The following is a 20,811-nucleotide window of genomic DNA, read 5'->3' as shown; positions in this document are numbered from 1 at the left end:
TGACACATGCAACAACAGGCGTGAACCTTGCACGCACTGTGTTAAGTGAAACAAGTCAGTTATAAAAAGACAAGTACTGTATGACTCCATCTATATGAGGTGTATAGAGCAAACAGATTAGTAAAAACAATTCACACTTGCACGTGCAATTAATCTACAACATGGCAGGGAAGAATATACAATGAGAAGATGTCTTCAATAAATGATGTTGGAAAAACTGGATAACTACATGCAGATGAATCAGTATGGACTACTTTCTCATACCATGCACAAAAATAAACTCAAAATGGGTTAAGGATTTAAATGTAAGACCCAAAACCATGAAAATTCTAGAGGAAAACACAGGCAGTACTCTCTTTGACATCATCTTAGTAATCTTGTTTGGAAATATCTCCTTCAGGCAAGAGAAACAAAAGCAAAATTTGGAAATATGTCCTCAGGCAAGGGAAACAAGAGCAAAAATAAACAAATGAGACCACATCAAATTAAAAAGCTTTTGCACAGCAAAGGAAACTATTAGCAAAATGAAAAGGCCATTTACTGAATGGAGAAGATATTAACATCTGCAAACAATATTTCTGATAAAGGGTCAATATCCAAGATATACAAGGAAGTCATACAATGCAACATCAGAAACATAGAGAACCTGATTTAAAAATGGGCAGAGGATCTGAACAGACATTTTTCCAAAGATGAAGAACTAGCCAACAGGCACATGAAAAGATGCTCGCCATCACTAATCACTAGGGAAATGCAAATCAAAACCTCAGGGAGATATCACCTCACTCCTGACAGAATGGCTATTATCAAAAAGACAAAAAATAACAAACGTTGGCATGGATGTGGAGAAAAGGGAACCCTCCTGCACTATTAGTGAGACTACAAATTGGTGCAGCCACTATGGAAAATGGTATGGAGATTCCTCAAAAAATTAAAACTACCATATGATCCAGCAATTCCAGTCTTGGATATTTATCTAAAGAAAACAAAAACACTAATTAGAAAAGATATATGCACCACAATGTTCATTGCATCATCATCTGCAATAGCCAAGATATGGAAACAACCTAAGTGCCTATCAACAGATGAATGGATAAGGAAGATGTAGTACACACATACAATGGAATACTGCTGCTAAGTCACTTCAGTCGTGTCCGACTCTGTGCGACCCCATAGACGGCAGCCCACCAGGCTCCCCCATCCCTGGGATTCTCCAGGCAAGAACACTGGAGTGGGTTGCCATTTCCTTCTCCAATGCATGAAAGTGAAAAGTGAAAGTGAAGTCACTCAATCGTGTCCGCCTCTTAGCGACCCCATGGACTGCAGCCTACCAGGCTCCTCCGTCCATGGGATTTTCCAGGCAAAAGTAGTGGAGTGGGTGCCATTGCCTTCTCCATAGCCATAAAAAAGAATGGAATCTTGCTATTTGCAACAACATGGATGGACCTAGAGGGCATTATGCTAAGTGAAATGTCAGACAGAAAAAGATAAATGCTGTATGATTTCAATTCTATGTGGAATCTAAAAAATAAAATAAATGAGCAAACATAACAAAACAGAAACAAAGTTAGAGATACAGAGAACAAACAGGTGGTTACCAGAAGGAAATAGGTGAGGACGATTAAGAGGTACAAACCTCCAGCTGCAAAATAAATGAGTCATGAGTATAAAATATACCAAGTGTGGGGAATCTCATCAATAAATAAGTAATATCTTTGTGATATATCATAACTAAACATTGCAGTTATCATTTTGAAATGTACAGAAAAAAATCACTATGTTGAATAAACAGTAATTAGCATATTGTTGTAAGTCAGACATACTTCAAAAACAAACAGGGACTTCCCTGGCGGTCCATTTGTAAGGCTCTGAACTTTCACTGCAGGCGGCATGGGTTTGATCCCTGGTCAGGGAACTAAGATCCTGCATGCCTCATGCCACAGTGAAATTTTTTTTTTAATTAAAAAAAACAAAAGACCCTACAAACAAACTCAAAGAAAAAGAGATCAGGTTTGCAGTTACAGAGTAGGGGAGTGGGAGGAAGGGGAATTGGATGAAGGCAGTCAAAAGACACAAACTACCAGCTATAAGATAAGTAAGTACTAGGGATGTAATGTACAACTTGATAAATTAACACTACTATGGACAGAGGAGCCTGACAGGGGATCACAAAGAGTCAGACTAAAGTGACCTAGCGTGTTACATGTAAAAATTAAGACAGTAAATCCTAAGAGTTCTTACCACAAAAAAAATTTGTTTCTCCTTTTCCATTTCTTTAATTTTGTATCTAAATGAGATGATGGATGCTCGCTAAACTTACTATGATAAGCGTTTCAGGATGTATGTAAATCACATCATTACACTGTACGCGTTAAGCCTATACAGTGCTGTATATTAATAATGCCTCAATAAAACTGGAAAAAAAATTAATAGAAATAGATAGCAGAATGGTGGTTGCCAGGAGCCTGGGAAGGGAACGGAAACTTGTGGGTTAATGGGTACACAGTTTCATTTTTGCAAGATGAAAAAGTTCTGGACATGGGGTGCACAACAATGTGGACATACTTCATACCAAACTGTACATTTCATGGTTAAGATGGTAAATTTTATATTATGTGTATTTTACCACAATTAAAAGTAAAAATTTCAAAAGATATAAAATATATAGGAAAGTGCAGAGACTAAAACAACCACTTACCCAGACTGAAAGCTCCTCTCCCACCCTCCGCCTTCCTTTCCCCTCCATCTCCCATAGCAGGTATGTACCTGGGTCATGCTTTATTCTCCTTTCACTTTCCTTCTCTCTATCCCCAAACAATACGTACTCTTCTGACATATCTCAAAAATATATCTTGAGAGGGGGAAAAAAGCAAATTACAAAAAAAAAAATGCTACTAATCATAATTTCAATTTTAAAGGCATACAATCCCACAGCAGCTTCAAGCAGAAGTGAGTGTGTCCACATTTATAAGCTAGACTCTGCTAAAGCATGCCGGTCTCAGATTCAACTTGCTAAAACACTGGAAATAATCTGCCTGCTGTTTTGGTGAGCAGTGTCTTACACTTCAAAGTCCTCTTTTTGTTTTCACTGGATGCCTCTCTCATTCGGCCTGGCTGAGACCCTAGCCCTCCTCCCAGTTCGGACGTCACCTCCTGGCCTGACCGACACAGTCAGAGCAGACACCTTGTCACAGATTCAGCAGCGAGCCCCACGATGCTCCTGTCTGAGCGCTCACTCCACAGGTGCCCCAATTCCTGGCCTACTGCAGCCTAAGAGGTGTGCCCCAGAGACTTAGGGGATTAACAGATCATCGTGAAAATATACGGTTTGATTTTTAGGCTTATGCTAAAACATAACCTTCTGCATCATGGAAATACATGAACAATTCAATTTTCAAAGAAAGAATCAAACAAAACCCTGAAACTGGGACACAAAGCTGAAAATTTGAGCCTCTCATGTTAAGAAACTCCACAACAAAATTCCAATCAACGCCATTCTTTGAACTTAAATTTCGGCAAGCCATATTTTATATAATGAGAATTTTACATATAATTTCTTTCATACATCTTTGCACTTCAAGCATAACGTAAGTTATCTGGTCAGTATTAACATTATTTTACTTTTTATATTCACCCTCAAGTCAGTGTCACTTGGGTCACCCATTCCTAACAGAAAATTTATTTCACTTCTGCATAGGTTAGATCTTCAGTTTTAATAGAGGCAATCATAATCAACTAATCTGACCTAAAAGCAGAGTGGAAAGCCCAAAAGATGTGACAAGGTTAAATGGTTTTCTCTCTACTTTTCTGCATAAACGAAATTAATTTTTCTTGAGCTAATCGCTTCACTTCTCTGAGGCTCAGTTCTCATGGGCACGAAGAGGATAATAAAAACCACCTGACATGAAGCTGGATGGATCAGAGGTAAACAGATCAGAGGTGGCACGTGCAGTACCTAGCACAGTGCCAGGCATCTCACTGTTAGGAACTAGGTTTAACAGAACTCTTTTTAAACCGTCTCATGAAGATCAAATGCAGGTTAAGGGAAACACAAAGAAATCTGCTGATTTGGTTTTTGTTATATGTTTGTTCCTTGGTTTGCTTCTGGTTTTGCTAATCTGATCAGTTGTTTCTCTGAATTAAGCAAATCAATACACTGGTTTGACTATAAATAGGTCACAGCCGTTTATAATCAATCTCTATTTCTGGATTACTACTGGGTGATTTTCTGGGAAGGAAAGAGGAAGCTACTTCCCCACGTCACACTGTATACATGGATAAATTCCAAATGAATCAAAGACTGTACATGAAACATAAAGAACTATAAGAAATGGAAATATAATAATTTTTTTAATAATCTTGGAGAAAGGAAGGTAACTCCAACTATGACTTATAATTCAGATGTCATAAAACAAAAAAAAGATGAACTGATTCATTACAGAAAAATACTAAAATAAAATTCTGTGACAAACTCAAGACAATAAAACACTAGAAATTTGATTTCAACACATGCTACAAAGGGCTTATCTCTATAATACATAGTAAATTGCTGGAAATAACAAACACAGACCAACAACCCAACAGAAAAAATTGGCATGTATGAATGATTCTTAAATATATGAAAAGATTTCAATTACAGTCACAGTAAAAGTAATGCAAAAAAAAATACTATACTAACTTGCAATTTCCCACCTGTCAAATTTGCAAACATCTAAAAGTTTGATTAAACATTTGGTTGGCAAAGTTGTGAAGAAATATGGACTCTTCATGCACTATTGGAAGCAGTGAAAATCATTTAACACCAATGAAAGTAAATTCAGTAACAACTGTTTAATTATAAGTGCTTTTATATTAGCAAGTCTATTTCTGGGGGGTTGTCTTAAAGATATACCTACACACTTAGAAAATAACATATATTTATTACTGGTTATTCATCACAGAATTCTTTGTAATAGCAATAACCTGGAAGCAACTCACATATCCATCAAAAGAGAACCAATTCTCTAAGTATGATTGAGCCACAAAATGGAAAATTCTGTAGCCCAGAAAAAGAACGAGGAAGCCTTCTGTGTGTGTGTGTGTGTGTGTGTGTGTGTGTGCAGATGGCTGAATGAAAAAAGTATAAAACTGGCCACAGAGTCGGAGACGTTTTAATCAAAGAAAGGAAGGTAAAATGAACAGATACTTATATTTGCTTGCATTCACATAAAGAGGTGCTAGACACAAAACCGGAATAAAGTGGTTTCCTACAAAGGTAGGAAAAATAGAGTGAATAAGGATGAGGGTGGGGACTAGATTTCCTAGTGTATTCATTTTAAGACCATTTTGATTTTTTAACAGGTGACAGTGTTATCTATTCATAAAACTATACTTAAGATGTACTTATTGTTTACCTGCTAGGTAGAAAGCCCTGTGTTCAGTACTATAGTAACACTCTGAAACCAGCTACAGTGATTACTTATGTGCATCAGTGTGCTTGACACGGTGTCTGAGTTGGTTGATGGGGGTTGAGGGAGGAAGGGAACTAATGGTGTATAAGTCATATTGGAGGAAGATTTCCATCTTTGACTTATATACTTCCCTGCCTCAGGGCCCAGCATGAATACGATCTTAGAGGAGACAAGACGTACCTGGATAAAAAGATACCTATCAATGGTGCACAACAGAGCTAAATAAATATGGAAGGAAATATACTTCTAGATCAGAAGAGAGAAAAGTCCTACTGCTGAACTCATCCAGAAAGGCTTCAGAGAAGGTAAAACTTGAGCTCAGTCTTGGGTACCATGCAAACTAAACCTTTTTCACAAAAAGTTCTTCCACAGGAAAAAAGTGAACTTTTTCTGTACAAATGCTTTTTTTTTCCCCAGAACCACCTTGATTATGCTGATTTTTCTGAATGGGGGTTAAGGGTAAGGGGATGTAATGGGAAGGCAGGAAGGAGATGCTCCATCCTTTCTACTCAATTATCAAAAAGTGAATAATGTCACAAAATTAGTTTTTCCTGGTCATCTCAGTCCTTCCATAAAAACAGTACACAGAAATCAGAGTCTGGACTGAAACAATTCAAAAAGTTATACCACTCTACTTTATTGCTCTCTCACTTAAAATTTCACATCACCTCAGGAAGTTTTCTCTTTGTCAGCTTTCATAGACAGTTCGTTCCTCTTCATGGGTTGGCCAAAATCAGGAGAGGAACAGCAAGTTTCTGTTCCTGTCCTACACTTACAAAGAGATTTCGCTTTGTAAGTGCTTATGCCAATGCAGGATACGCAACAGACACGGGTTTGATCTCTGGGTCAGGAAGATACTCTGGAGAAGGAAATGTCTACCCACTCTAGTATTCTTGCCTGGAAAACTCCATGGACAGGGGAGCAAAGAGTTGGACAGGACTGAGCAACTGAACACACACAATAGGGCTATAGCAATGGAAAGAGGGAACACACCCTGGAAGGAGTCATTTGCCCTGATGCTCAGGATTGGAACTGCCCACCTAATACCTGAATGGCCTCCTTGGCACAGGGGCGGGGCACCTTTGAATACTTCCTGTGATGGGAACTCACTACTACCATCATCTGGATGCAAGCTCTTAGGTTGAGATGGAAAATCTCTTACCTTCAAGCCCCTGGTTCTGATGCTAACCACAAATCTGCAGACAAGGCAAATTCATCTCACATGAGTTAAACTGATCACACTAGAATTGCTCTCTTTCGTTACTTTGGAGTCAGGATGCAGGAGTGGGAAGGGGAAAGAGAATGAATGTTTTTGCTGGTTTTGGATTCTTTTTTTTAACATTTATTTATTTATTTACTTGACAGTGCTAAGTCTTAGTTGTGGCACGCAGGATCTTTAGCTGTGTGATGCACACTCTTAGTTACTGACCACAGATGGAACCCAGGCTCCCTGCATTGAAAAGTGTTTAGATTAACTGCAAAATAGAAGCATACTATATTCAATGTACCATTTAGTCCTCTAATGGACCAAATTCACCTGAAAAATAACATTTTTCGGGAGTGCATCTTAAACATGTAAAATAACAAGTAGAATGCTAACCGTCTTCTAAGCATGCACTCTGAAGCATCGGAGGAGCCCCTATCACTGTAGGACCCAGGTGCTCAAAGCAACAAAATTCAATAGTGACAAAACAGGAGACAAGCCTACTTAGCTTCCACTAGAGTTAGGGCCACCTAGAAATTAGGTGTTTGGAAAGTTTTTCCCAGAGAATAAGAATTATTTTGAATAAAGTGCTGTCACCTAAGTCAGTAATACCCCAAGCAAGTTTTATGGCTCTGTAAGGAAAGAATTAGCCTACTCATTTGGGAATTTAGTGGTGTTTGGAATGCAGAAAAGTGACAATGAGGTTGGAAATGGATTGGCTTTGGGGCTTGTTCTGCTTTATAAATAATAATGAAGCTTTTCCAACGAGAACTAATGTAAAATGAGAAAAAAGAAAAAGAAAAAGAAAATCTGTCCCTAGAGTATAAAATTACCTCATCACCCAATTTGCATTTCCCCAGTCCAAGCACATTTTCTGTGAGTTCCACTTAGAGCGAGGAAGCCGCTGTATGATAATTAATTTTAACAAGCTCTTGGCAGCCTGAGCTGGCCTGTAGACAAGCTGCCCTAGACCAACTATGAATTCGAAGTGCACTTTTTATGGTGTTTTTTTCCACAATGACATTATTTAGGCATTTAAAAATCATCTGGACTGCAACTTTACTTTGTTCTTTTCTTCTTCACTGGGATTTTTTTCATGTACTTGAATACATAAGCAGTTTGTAAAAACTGTTAAGAAATGTGGGAGATAATTGGATCTTGCTGTAGCAAAACTAGAAGGATATTAGGTATTTGCTATTCATCAAAAGGGCCACTTGTTTTTCTTTTCTTTTTCCCCTGTGTTCAGAAAAGAAATGTGCACATCGCCTGACTTATAATGTATAGTTCATTAGAGGAAAAAGTGCTTTAGAATTAGATCCTTACGCCATTTCCCGTGCAGCATTTTCATTCTTTTTTTAAGGCACTATTGTAAAAGCAGGTGATAGTCTTGAGATGTGATGAGCAATGTTTGAGCACTATTTCTCTTTTTAGTCACTGCACATGGAATATGGGCAAGCAAATAATGAGTCATTTCTGAGCAGGAAAATAAATCTAGAGAGAACTAATACTTGATTTCACAGTAATGACTTACCTCTCATCTATCCATCGAGTTTATTGTTCTATACCAAATGATTTACACATGTCTGTATGTTTATAATTTATATAAAAAGTTGCAAAATCTTAATTACAGCAAAAAAAAGACATTCTGTAATTTCCAGGCAAGCTACTTAAAAGATGATTATATCTCTACATTTTTTAAGATGAAAAACAATGACATGATAACTCATTCCTTTTCATGTTTTTTAAAACAGACTTACTGCCTGTGACTCAGTTACTTGCTCTCACAAAGAGTCCAAATTAACCTTCATGATAACAACTTGTCAAATTCCATTACTTTCATAAAAGCAATTCTTTCTTATCTTTCATAACAGAAGTTTAAACTGATGATTAACACCACGGGTACAATTGCCTGTTAAAAATAACATGCCGGAATTTCTCATCCTTTTCACTTAGGAGTGTATGAAATGTTTATCTAGAAATCTTGATGCAAGTGGCCTGTTCGTGTCACCTAAAAATGCAATAATATTTCAAGTTAAGCTTTTCTTTATTAGGATCAGTATATTTGGAGCTAAGCAAAATTCTCCAAAGTCAAATCTATGCACTGATTGGAAAAATGTTCTTAATTTATCCTCATTCCTGGTGGAATTTTCTTAGGTTAAATTGCATTCACCATTTATTGAGACTCTTACCTGGGCAAGACACTGGGCTTAGAGGCAAGGGGCAGACAAAGGTGAATCAGAGAAGCTCCCTGTTCTCAGAAAGCATAGTCTAGTGAGGAGATAAACTTACGTTCACCTGAAGCTGATAATGCTGAAAGAGCTCACACCTCGTTGTTAGCACACAAAGGTGCAGAATGTTCTGTACATATTTGTTTCTAACATGCCATTTAAGGCTAATGTTTCCTTATTGATTTTCTGTCTGATGATCTCTCTGCTGACGTAAATGGGGTATTACAATCCGCTGCTATAATTGTGTTGGTACCAATTTCTCCCTTTTAGTCTGTTAACATCTGCTTTAAATATTTAGGTGCTCCCATGTTCAGTGTATAAAAATTGTAAAATATTACATCCTCTTTTTGGATTGAGCCCTTTATCATCATGTAATGTCAGCTTTGTCTCTTATTAGTATTTATTATAACTAATAAATTCAGTAAAGCTGCAGGATACTAAATCAATACCCCAAAATCTGCTGCATTTCTATACACCAATAACAAACTATCATAAAGAGAATAAAGAAAACAATTTCATTTATAACTGCATTACAAAGAATAAAATATCTAGGAATAAATTTAACCAAAAAGGTGAAAAACCTGTATACTGAAAACTACAAGATATTAATGAAGGAAATTCAAGACATAAATAAATAGAAAGATATTCTGTGCTCATGAATCAGAATAACCAATATTGTTCAATGTCCATGCTACCAAAGAAAGTTACAGATTCAGTGTAAACCCTATCAAAATTCTAATGGCATTTTTCAAACAAACAGAACAAATAATCTTAAAATGTGTGTGGAGTCACAAAAAAAAAAAAGGCCTAAATAGCCAAAGTAGTTTGGATAAAGAAGAACAAACCTGGAGTTATCATGCTCTCTGATTTCAAACTATTACCAAACTACAGTAACTAAAACAGTATGATACTGACCTAAAAACAGACACACAGAACAACTGAACAGAACAGAGCTCAGAAATAAACCCACACATATATGGTCATTTAATTTACAACAAAGGAGCCAAGAAAACACAATGGGTAAAGAACAGTCTCTCTAATAAATGGTGTTGGGAAAACTGAAAAAGAATGAAACGTGACCACTATCTTATACCATACACCAAAATTAACTCAAAATGCTTTAAAGACTTGATCACAGGAGCTAAAACCATAAAATTCCTACAAGGAAACACAAGTGGTAAGCTCCTTGACACAAGTCTTGGTGATGATTTTTTTTTTAATCAGACACCAAAAGAGCAAAAGCAACAAAAGCAAAAATAAGTATGTGGAATCACATTATAGTAAAAAGCCTCTGCATAGCAAAGGAAACCATGAACAGAAAAGGCAATCTAATGAATAGAAAAAAATATTTGTAAATCATACATCTTAAAAGGGGCTAACATTCAAAATATATAAAGAACTCATATAACTCAACAGCAAAACAAAAAATCTAATTTTAAAAAATGGGCAGAAGATCTGAATAGACATTTTTTCAAATAACATATACAGATGGCCAACAGGTAGATGAAAAGATGCTCAGAGTCATTAATCATCAGGAAATGCAAATCAAAACCACAGTGGGATACCACCTCACAACTGTTTTGAATGGCTGTTATCAAAAAAGACATGAAATAAATGTTGGTGAGGATATGGAGAAAATGTACCCTCCTATGCTGTTGGCGGATGTTAACTGATGCAGCCACTATGGAAAACAGTATGAAGGTTCCTCAAAAAATCCAAAATAGAATCATCACATGATCCAATAATGCCACTTCTAGGTATTCATCCAAAAAAATAAAAATACTAAAGGACATCTGTACTCCCATGTTCACTGCAGTATCATTTATAATAGCCAAAGTATGGAAATAACCTGTGTCCATCAGTGGATGAATGGACAAAGAAATTGTGGCTCTATACAATGAAATAATTTAACCATAAAAAAGAGGAAATCTTGCCATTTGCAACAACATGGATGGACTTTGGGGCTTCCCTGGCAGCTCAGCGGTAAAGAATCCGCCTCCAATCAGGAGCCACAGGAGATTCGGATTCAATCTCTGGGTCAGGAAGATCCCCTGGAGGAGGACATGGCAACCCACTCCAGTATTCTTGCCTGGGAAATCCCATGGACAGAGGAGTCTAGCAGGGTGCAGTCCATAGGGTTGCAAAAAGTCGGACACGACTGAAGCAACTTAGCATGCACACACGCACAGATGGTCTTTGAGGGAATTACACTAAATGAAATGAGACAGACAGAGCCGATTCATTGGAAAAGACCCTGATGCTGGGAAAGATTGAAGGCAGGAGGAGAAGGGGACAACAGAGGATGAGATGGTTGGATGGCATCACTGACTCAATGGACATTGAGTCTGAGCAAACTCCAGGAGATGGTGAAGGACAGGGAAGCTTGGTGTGCGGCAGTCCATGGGGTCACAGAGAGTCAGACACGTGTGAGTGACTGAACAATAAGACAGAGACAAATACTGTGTGATTTCTCTTACATGTGAAATCTGGGAAAAAACAAACAAGTTCATGTAGATATAGAGAACAGATTTGTGGTTGCCAGAGGTAGTGAGTGGTGGAGGGTGGGAGAAATGGGTGAAGTGGATCAAAGGTTAAAAATAATTTAAATAAATACAGTGCATTACTAACAAACATCAGAAAACATTGTACTATATTACCTAGTAATCTGTTACCATCTCCTATAACAAGTAAACAAGCAATTTGTGTGTGTGTTGCTATATAAACTGGAGAGGGCTGTAGAAAGGATAACGTCATTATCCTTGTTCTAGCATCAAGTTCCACTTTTACAACCTGAGCAACCCACTCTTCTCCAAACATACAAAAAATTACCATCACTTAAAATTTTCTTGTCTTTGTTGTTCAGTCACTAAGACCTGTCCGACTCTTTGCAACCCCATGGACTGCAGCACAGCCCGGGGCAGTTGGCTCATCTCCCAGAGTTTGCTCAAACTCACGTCCATTGAGTCACTGATGCTACCTAACCATCTCATCACTTAACAATGAAAATGCATCTTTGTCAAACTAAACATTATGTTGAAATATTTCACACATTTCCACAGAAGGGAAGGGAAGAATGTCACTGAATTTACTTGCTTCACTGTGGTATAGTCAGTACTACATATATTAAGGTTGGATGGTAGGACTTGCCTGGTGGTCCAGTGGTTAAGAATTCACCTTCCAATGCAGGAACTCAGGGACTTGGGTTCGATCCCTGGTCAGGGAACTAAGATCCCACACATTACAGGGCAATTAAGAGATATGGCTTTGACAATAGGTATTGGTTTTTCCAAAAATGTTCCCAAAAACCCTGTGCCTGCTGACAAAGCCATGATATGTCATGGGGCAATTAAACCCATACACCACACAAGAGAATCCGATTGCCTCAATAAGAGAAAGCCCACATGCCACAACAAAGACCCAGAACAGCCAGAATTTTAAAAACAAACAAAAAAATAAGCTATAAATTCTTTTTAAAAAAAAGATTGGATGGCATACCATTGCTTTAGGAGATAGACTAAAAAAAGAAATTGTAATTTTTTTGAAACATTATTGGAAAAACCTATACCCACTGACAAAACAATAATATTTTATTTAGTAACTTAATAAGATCTAGTAAATATAATGGAAATTTTACTTAAGTCTTTCTGGATCTCAAGAATTCTAATCATTTTAATGGTCCTTCTTTTCAGTTTGCTGATATTTACCAACATACTGATTTATATTTATTTGTTGTTGTTCAGTCGCTCAGTCCAACTCTTTGCGACCCCATGGACTGCAGCATGCTGGGCTTCCCTGTCCTTCACCATCTCCTGGCACTTCCTCAAACTCATGTCCATTGAGTAGGGGATGCCATCCAACTCATTATCTCAAAATGTCCTATTTTCTCAAAAATAATTCTCTTTCCACCTCATCATTTCTCCCAGTCTCCCTCTCTCTCTCTTCTCTCTGTCACACGCACAGACACACAGCCCTATACTTAGAAACTGTCTATTTTGTGGGAACATAACTGGATTCTGTCTCTCTCACACTACCTCAAAGTGGTAATGCAGTTATGAGTTGATCAAGATGGGCAGATGGTGTTCATGTTCCCCTCAGCTTGTCTAAACTTCAGACCGGCTTCTCTCTGACTTTAGTCCCTAATCATTCCTGCTTTAGAAATTTTACCTTAGAAAACTTGTCAAGGTAAACTCTTAATCTTCCCTGCTGAGATGTAAAATTTTTAAAAGCCTCTTGCAAGTTTTACAACCCAGGGATGTCTTTCTTGAGGACCTGGGGCCATACCTTTGAAATATATGCATCAAGGAGGAGAGTAACCCCTCCCCAAATCTCCATGGGAGAGAAGGAGCCTACCTTCAGTATGCAGACAGTCTTGCTCCAGGTTGTAATACTATCTCCTATTGTGAAGACAAGGGAAAGACCGCTTACTCTTTTCAGTTCAGTTCAGTTCAGTCACTCAGTCGTGTACGACTCTTTGCGACCCCATGGACCACAGAATGCCAGGCTTCCCTGTCCATCACCAACTCCCGGAGTTTACCCAAACTCATGTCCATTGAGTCAGCGATGCCATCCAACCATCTCATCCTCTGTCGTCCCCTTCTCCTCTTGTCCTCAATCTTTCCTAGCATCAGGGTCTTTTTAAATGAGTCAGCTCTTCGCATCAGGTGGCCAAAGTATTGGAGTTTCAGCTTCAGCATCAGTCCTTCCAATGAACACCCAGGACTGATTTCCTTTAGGATGGACTGGTTGGATCTCCTTGCTGTCCAAGGGACTCTGAAGAGTCTTCTTCAACACCACAGTTCAAAAGCATCAATTCTTCGGCGCTCAGCTTTCTTTACAGTCCAACTCTCACATCCATACATGACCACTGGAAAAACCATAGCCTTGATTAGACAGACCTTTGTTGGCAAAGTAATGTCTCTACTTTTTAATATGCTGTCTAGGTGGTCATAACTTTCCTTCCAAGGAGCAAGCATCTTTTAATTTCACGGCTGCAGTCACCATCTGCACTGACTTTGGAGCCCAAAAAAATAAAGTCAGTCACTGTTTCCACTGTTTCTCCATCTATTTGCCATTATGTGATGGGACAAGATGCCATAATCTTACTTTTCTGAATGTTGAGTTTTAAGCCAACTTTTTCACTCTCCTCTTTCACTTTCATCAAGAGGCTCTTTAGGTCTTCTTCACTTCCAGCCATAAGGGTAGTGTCATCTGCATATCTGAGGTTATTGATATTTCCCCCAGCAATCTTGATTCCAGCTTGTGCTTCATCCAGCCCAGCATTTCTCATGATGTACTCTGCATATAAGTTAAACAAGCAGGGTGACAATATACAGCCTTGACGTACTCCTTTTCCTATTTGGAACCAGTCTGTTGTTCCATGTCCAGTTCTAACTGTGGCTTCCTGACCTGTATACAGATTTCTCAAGAGGCAGGTGAGGTTGTCTGGTATTCCCATCTCTTTCAGGATTTTCCACAGTTTATTGTGATCCACACAAAGGCTTTGGCATAGTCAATAAAGCAGAAATAGATGTTTTTCTGAATTCTCTTGCTTTTTCAATGATCCAGCGGACATCGGCAATTTGAGCTCTGGTTCCTCTGCCTTTTGTAAAACCAGCTTGAACATCTGGAAGTTCACAGTTCATGTATTGTTGAAGCCTGGCTTGGAGAATTTTGAGCTTATCCTTTTGGCAATTAACAAATATAGATAACCTAAGATTCCCCCTCAGGGCTTAAAGATCTTAGCTCTTAAAAACTTTTCCAACTATTATTTCAATGGAGTTTTCTGTCTCTCTTCCCTATCACAGTAGCTGTAGAAAGTCCTCCTTGCCTGTTTAACTTTGGCCAGTTTGATGTTTCCTGGGACAGGGCCAAATTCATTATGTCAGGAAAAGATGTTTTTTTTTGTGACGTGGAATGAAAAGGCAATCTCTTTTTCCAATTCTTAGTATGTAAGCTCTTTCTGAAACCCTTTATCAAAAAACAAAAGTAAAAAAAAAAAGATGTTACATAACCTACCCAACAACGTTACAGAGTGGTTGGGCCAGGATTCAAGCCTCAGTTGATTCAAGTCTAAAAGCTGATGCCTTTAAACCCTACACAGTGTTCCTGCAACGATTTCCAAAGGCTTCGCAGGTCGTAAGTGGTCAAGAATCAGCCTGGCAAAGCAGAAGACTCAAGAAACATGGGTTCGATCCCTGGCTTGGAAGATCCCCTGGAAGAAGAAATGACAACCCACTGCAGTATTCTTGCCTGGAGAATCCCCTGGACAGAGGAGACCGGCAGGTCCACAGGGTCACAAAGAGTCGGACACAACTGAGCGACTGAGCACACACGCAACCATCTCCAAAAGATTCCAAACTCAATATTATTAAAATAAGGCCATTATTTGCCCTAAAAATATAAAGTATAAATGACAAAGAGTTTGGCTTTTATATTGATAGTGGAGATGAAGGGTGCACAAGACACATTAATTCCTTCCTGCAGATGACACCACGTGGCTGCAGTTAATAAGATTTCTTCACACAGAACCAGAAGGTAAGGGCGTTCCAGGCTGAGATAAGAGAATGGTTACAGAGCGGGGAACGCTGGTGGGTCAGAAAGCAACAGGGGAAAAGGCAAGAAGAATGAAGTCTTGAAAAGTCAACTGGAAGCAGATTGGGGAGAGCCTTGAGAGCCATTCTAAGGACCCTGGACACTATAAAAGACATAAGCAGCTACTGAAAGTTAAGGGATATGAAAGTAAAATAATTAGTACCTTCTTGTCTGCAGCTTCTTTCTTTGTTTTGTTGCTTTAATTGTTTATGTCAAAAAAGAAGATGAACATACAAAACGAGTATAACTGAATACTAGCAACAAATCATTTAAAATGTCGTTTTTAGAAGAAATAATTTCAATGGCAACCTAATTAAAACATAACTCAGGAAAAACTCCCAAAAGATGGCAAGTGTCTTTTATGAGAAAACTATAAAATCTGATTAATCAGTACAAGAGAAGTTGTTAAGTAGAGAGACAGACCATGCTCATAAATGGAAAGACAAGAAGCTGATCTATAAATTCAACACCTTACCAATAAAAATCTAAAAGGGTTATTTGTGGAAGTTCACAGGCCAGTTAGTCCTCATGTTCACAGAAGAAAAAGGGCCAAGTTGGTCAAGATGATTTTGAAGAAGAAAAGGAGATGTCAAAACTCCCCAGGTGTTAAAACACTTTAAAACTAAGTGACCTGAAAGAGGCAGATACAGAGAATAAACTAGTGGTTACCAGGAGGGAGAGTGAAGAGGGAAGGGGCATGATAGGCATAGAGGATTATGAGGTATAAACCATGATGTATAAAATAAGCTACAAGGATATATGGTACAACACGAGAATGCAGCTCATATTTTATAATAACTATGATGACATGATGTGCATGCTCAGTCGTGTCCGACTCTTTGCAACCCCACGTACTGTAGCTCGCCAGGCTCCTCTGTCCATGGAATTTTCCAGGCAGGAACACTGGAGCAGGTTGCCATTTCCTCCTCCTGGGGATCTGCCAGGCCCAGAGAGTGTCTTGCACCTACTGCATTGGCAGGCAGATTCTTTACCACTGTGCCACCTGGGAAGCCCCTGGAATAACTACAAATGAATTATAAGCTTTAAAAACTGTGAATCACTACACTGTATACCTGTAACTTATTTTTTTTTTTAAAGAAGGATACTATTCTTTTAAAAAAAATGTTTTTTAAGTGACCCAAGATTGATCCAGAGTCTTTAGTTGTGCTTTTATATTTCTTTGTTGGGTTAAAGAAACAGTGTGAAGAAGGGAGATAGAAAAGATGACATGGATGACAAAAAGAGATGGTCTCCTTCACAGCTCCTCATCCACTTTAAATCAGAGGGACCCTGATACTCAAACAGAGCAACCCCGGCTCTTAAAGAAAGACAAGAACTATTTTCAAAAGAAGCACTTACACCACAGGTGTCTGGCCTAAGGATAATAATCGTTGGAGTGAAATAGTTCAATCATCCACCTGACATTTGCCGATCCAAACAAAGGAGTCAGAAGACAAAACTGTAAGTACTCTGCCCTGGGTCTCAAATAGCCTGGGACAAAGTTAAGAGGCAGAAGACACACAGGAAATATGGAACCTACTTACAAAGCAACATCCTAGTAAGTACAATAAAGTACAAGTATAAACACAAAAAGTGCTGAGAGTTGCAAGCAGAGGGGTAACCGTGGGCAGATATGCTCAGGGAGGTGGGTCCGGAAAGCAGAGGGCTAGTAAGGGAGTCACTGCCATTGAGCTTGCTGCCCTTCATCTGTTTCTGGTCCACTGAGACCCAGACATCCATCAGGGCAGCACCAAACCCATCACTGTGCACTGCTGACTGCACCTAAATTCCATCAAAGTAGGATAAACTTTTCAAGCTAAAACTTCATAATCTGTCTTCTGTAAGACATTAATTAATGATCTTGTCTAAGAATTTAGAAAATGGGGGGGCTTCCCTGGTGGTCCACTGGTTAAGACTCCACACTCCAAATGCAGGGGGCATGGGTTCAGTCCCTGGTCAGGGAACTAGGATCTCACATGCCACACAGCAAGCCAAAAACAAAGAAGAGCAAGAAAAGGGTTTGCCTATCATCCCACTTCTTTCTGCCCTTCCTTCTGTGGGTTACATGAGACTGCAGTGAACTGAGAGTTTTCCCTCGGAGACTCTTTCATGTGGAGCCTTAGATCATTCACAACTTGCTTTCAGATCACCAATATGGAAGGAACAGAGGTTAATATCTGGCCAACGGTGTGATTCCTCCCACTAGAGGCTTACTGACTTGCCTATGGAATGATGAGTCCCAAGGAGGACCCAGAAAGAAATATATATTGGATCCTAATGATGTTCTCTTGCAGGGTCACTGCCTATATTGAGCATCATTAGAACTCCAGACTGTGAGCTCCAAACATGGACCTACTAGAGCTTTCTCAACCACGTACATACCACACTAACTCACAGAATTAACTTGATATATCCAGGAATCAAGATTCCAACTACAAGTACCTCATTTGGGGGTTGGCTCATTCCTATTCCTACCAAACAGTAAACTAAACTACCTATTGTTAAGTCTGCAATGGTTAAGGCAACCACATAAAATCTTTTTACTTAAAAGAAATTAAACTCACTGTGGTTTATTCAGCAATATTCCTCATCCATGTCCAACACTGGAGCACCCATGTCAGTCACAGCTGAATCTAATTTGCTGTAATCTTGGTAAATGGGAGGTAGTCAACAAGTCCTCAGCTCCAGCCCAAAAGCAGCACATAACTCGTTTCTGAAATACAGTAATAAAGAGAAGATGGGGGAAAGGTTCCCTGACCATAACTGACATTTGTGATGCAGCAGGAAGGTCCCCTGGGTTCTGATCTCCTATTTATTGGAATTATAAATATGTACATTGTTGAAGAGATTGATAAGTCATTTGTTATTGCTTCTGTTACCCCTGCACAGTTACTGAGATGAGAGCTCCCATCTCTTGAGTGTTCTATTCTAAATTCTTAGTTTGCTTGATCCTGGGCAAGCTTCACAGGACCCTTTGAGAACTTACTCTGCTTGCTATTTTGCAGCTGAGAAACTGAGGCAAGAAAGTGAAGTATTGTTCAAAATCTAATAATGAGCCAAAGGCAGAGACAATACACCAACTCTGATGCCAGAGCCCAAGCTCTTAGCCAGGTGCTTCATGGCTCCTTTAGTCACAAAGCCTTTTTGTATAATTGCTCATTAATTATATGTGGACTGGTGGTGAGCTCACGCATTTCTAAATAAGATTTTAGGGCTATCATTCTGGTTGGAAATGAGGAACTAGGGCTCTTGCTTGAAGATATGTTTCAATAGCAAAACCTACTTGCCCTTAAACAGTATAGTTATTAATATTTGAGGTGGTTTATTTGGGTTAACAGAACTTAGAGGGATTAAGAGTTAAAAGTCCTCCCAAGCCATCCTTTCCAGCTGCTAATATGGATCACATTACTGGGGAAGGGCATGGTAACCCACTGCAGTATTCTTGCCTGGAGAATCCCATGGACAGAGGAGCCTGGCAGGCTACAGTCCACGGGGTCACAAAGAGTCGGACACAAACTATCAACTAACACTTTCACTACATACTTAACTCCATTTTCTCTTTGGTTTGCTGAAGAATCGATATGAGTGAGGATACCTGTCTTCCTATTTTACACCTTGGAGCATGCAAATACCATGAACCACAGTACTGTCACAACTGTTTTTGTTCCTCTGACTGGATTTTTTTTTGTTCTGATTCACTGAAAGACATATAAGCTACTGCTGCACAACACCTACAGAAATTGTTCAATTAGATGTGAAAGGAAAAACTCACATTTACTAACTATAAAGCATCCTGCATACAAAGCCACTTTCATTATGTATCTTCTTTCTCATGGCCATGCAGAATCTAGGCCTTGGTGTTTGATTATCTCTCTCACAGGAAGCATGGCTGTTCTAGGGTTGATGTTGCACAAAGCCAGAAACAATTTCCCTTGTCTCCAAGAGGAATTGGAGACAAGGGAAGTTATCTTGTCCCAAGGCAGAATGTTGAAGTAGGAAAAACTGCCCTTGGCACTGTATTCCTCTCTCAAGCCCTTACTCTAAGTCCCAATCTTACTCTACACTGCAAGTGTTGGTATTATCCCCCCTAGGTGTTATCTGAGAAAGACTGTCATCAACTCAGTATCAGCCTGGTATCCTCAGAACTCAGTGGGCGCTTACAATTGCACGAAACTGGCCTGAATCCGCTGGCTGGCTGGTTTTGGGTAATCTGTCTGAACATTAGTCAAATCCTCCGTAAAACAAGGATGACGATATCTATATCCTAAATATGTTAGGAGGATTGGGCGTGATTCCTTATGTAGGCTGAGAAGCACACCACCAAAGACACAGTAGGGACTGGAGAAATGATAGCTTTTCTGGTGTTTGATAAAAGCATAAAACACAAAGGGGTCTATTTCCGCAGAGAGTATAGGTATGAGAGAATCATTTTGTGTATTTCTTCCTCTGAATGATAAAGATATGCTATTCTATATTTATAAAGATTTAAAATGTTAAGTGCTACTCATCTGCAGCAAATAACCTGAATATACACATGTGCAGACCAAAAGGCTGATTTAACTCGAGGTTTTAAAAAAGAAAAAACAACTTACAACACATCAGAGAATAACAAAATATATGTTCAAAGGTTAGTAAAAACGCAACTCATTCACACTGTGCAACTAGCTAATAGGATCTTTAAAGATGTGAAAATCACGCCTGAGAAAATGCTTACATGTAAAGAAGACAAAATTGCGGTAACTATACATTGTGGGAAAGGAAATTGCCTAAGGACACTTGGGGTGAAGTTACAGTACACTGAATTGTGTTATAAATAAAAAAAAATCCACTCATTCATCAACTATTTGTTGAACGCCCGCTACCTGCCAAACACAAAACAATTAACAGCCACCAATTCGACTTTACTTTCTAGGGGCCCGGCAGCCCTCCAGGTAAACTATAGAATCTTCGCTTCTAACTTCTCACGCTAAGTTTACGGAGCCCGTCTTTGAGCAAAGGGATAGAGCAAGAAGGCCCCGCCCCTCCTCTCGCCGGCCTCGTGCGTTTACGTAATCGTATTTCGAAAACGCCAAGACGTACCTACGGTGTCCCACGAGGAAACGGTGGAGCTGCAACTTGTTCCGCCCGCGTGAAAGATGGCGCTTGATGCGTCAACCATCCCCGCTGCCCGGTTCCTTCCTTACGGGGGCGGGGCCTAGAGAGGACGGGTTCTTAGGGAGTGTGTGGTTTTGTTTTTCCCGCCCTTTCTCTCCTTTCCTTTGCTCTCACTATATTCGCGGGGGGTGAGCGAGGAAAGATCGGAAAAAATTTAACCAGGAGAAGAGCACAAGGCGAGAAA

The sequence above is a fragment of the Cervus canadensis genome, chromosome 14 (assembly GCF_019320065.1).
Source record: "Cervus canadensis isolate Bull #8, Minnesota chromosome 14, ASM1932006v1, whole genome shotgun sequence".
In the NCBI taxonomy this organism is placed as follows: domain Eukaryota; kingdom Metazoa; phylum Chordata; class Mammalia; order Artiodactyla; family Cervidae; genus Cervus; species Cervus canadensis.
The sequence above is the reverse complement of the archived record's forward strand: the minus strand, read 5'-3'. Positions refer to the sequence as shown.